The sequence below is a fragment of the Opisthorchis viverrini genome (genome assembly GCF_000715545.1).
Source record: "Opisthorchis viverrini unplaced genomic scaffold opera_v5_261, whole genome shotgun sequence".
Lineage (NCBI taxonomy): Eukaryota > Metazoa > Platyhelminthes > Trematoda > Opisthorchiida > Opisthorchiidae > Opisthorchis > Opisthorchis viverrini.
Window position 1 is genome coordinate 511266 of NW_008751917.1, and position 1400 is coordinate 512665.

At 45.7% G+C, this 1400-nt stretch overlaps 1 protein-coding gene across 1 annotated transcript in view; it reads right to left on the bottom strand.

Moving 5' to 3' along the window:
• Positions 1–1377, bottom strand: part of T265_09176 (hypothetical protein) — a gene marked incomplete at both ends in the record, with an annotated part of 44967 nt that extends 43590 nt beyond the window's left edge. Inside the window, one exon of the mRNA XM_009175187.1 lies at positions 1234–1377. The remainder of the gene's footprint in view (positions 1–1233) is intronic.
• Positions 1378–1400: the final 23 nt, after the last annotated feature.

Here is a 1400-nt window from a genome sequence, read left to right on the forward strand (position 1 = left end):
ATCATCATCATCATCAATGACAGCAACATCAGTGTTGGCACTGATGCTTCACTGCCGTACAACCATAAAGTTCGTTTAGTTTATATATATATATATATATATATATATATATATAATTGCGGATTTAAAATTAAGCATCGCGACGTGTAGCGCGCGCGCTCACCCATGTTGATTTGATGTGCGCGCAAAGGGGACGGAGTGTGTGGTTCCGGGTCTAGAAGGCTGTGGACCAAATCAGCCATGTGATATAATTGCGGATTTAAAATTAAGCATCGCGACGTGTAGCATGCGCGCTCACCCATGTTGATTTGATGTGCGCGCAAAGGGGACGGAGTGTGTGGTTCCGGGTCTAGAAGGCTGTGGACCAAATCGCACAGCCATGTGACCAGTGCCGAATGGATAAAAAGCTTCATCTTGGTCACCAATCCTCCAAACGTCACTGGTATTTAACACCATATGGGCCCTAAGATCTAACGTAACGTTTCAAGCTTGATGGGACCCCGATAAGCGCAACCACATGATCGCTACCGTCTTTCTTGACTGACAGGCGCGTGGTTCGTTGGTAAGTCTGAAACGTTAATCAGCATCCAACAGTAGATTTACCCTAATAATCTTACGCAGCATATACGTCTAGGCATACATACATTGAAGATGATATAGACAACAAACTAATCCGACAAATAAATGGTGCTCCTCGCCTAAAACCTTCAACAAACAAGTCAGTGCGAGACAGGATGGTTCTATATGAAGGGAGCAACGACCCAAATTGTACCTGGCTCCGGATCAGAGATCAGTTCAGCTATTAACCACGTACAGTGCTTATGGCTGACAAACTTCCGTTAACCGACGATCGCGGAAGACAAGCGTAGATACAGAAGTGAGACTAGACACTGCTGGTGTACCAGCAACCGCAGGACATGCTATTACGTGACCAGTCCAGTGGCGAAAATGCCGTCACTTCATAGTTGAAGTGTCCAGCTAAAGTTTGTCTGCTACTGCAAACTGAGCTCACATAGAGTGAGATCCACAAAGAAAACTAAGTCAATTCCATTGATGGCTCTTCACTTTGACATGATTTCTATTCTTAATTCATGTTGATTGTTTTTCAGTTGGATATAGGTCTGCTCTTCACCTTATTTAGATTACTTACATCAGCATTTCTTCAGTTTTGCGGCGCTGCGAAAGCGCGCGCTAACGGACATGATTCGTGCATGAGGAATTCACCCAACTTACCTGGCGAAAACCCTACAACGTCGCAAGTTGAAAGTGGCATCACCGTGTCTCCCGAAGCCAACCTCTCTTTACGTCTCTATGATGTCCTGTGGAGGGTGAAACACTGAAAATGAGGCCCCACGCCCAACTTCGGACCGCGCGCCTAAGCTCAAGGACACGTCAACGCT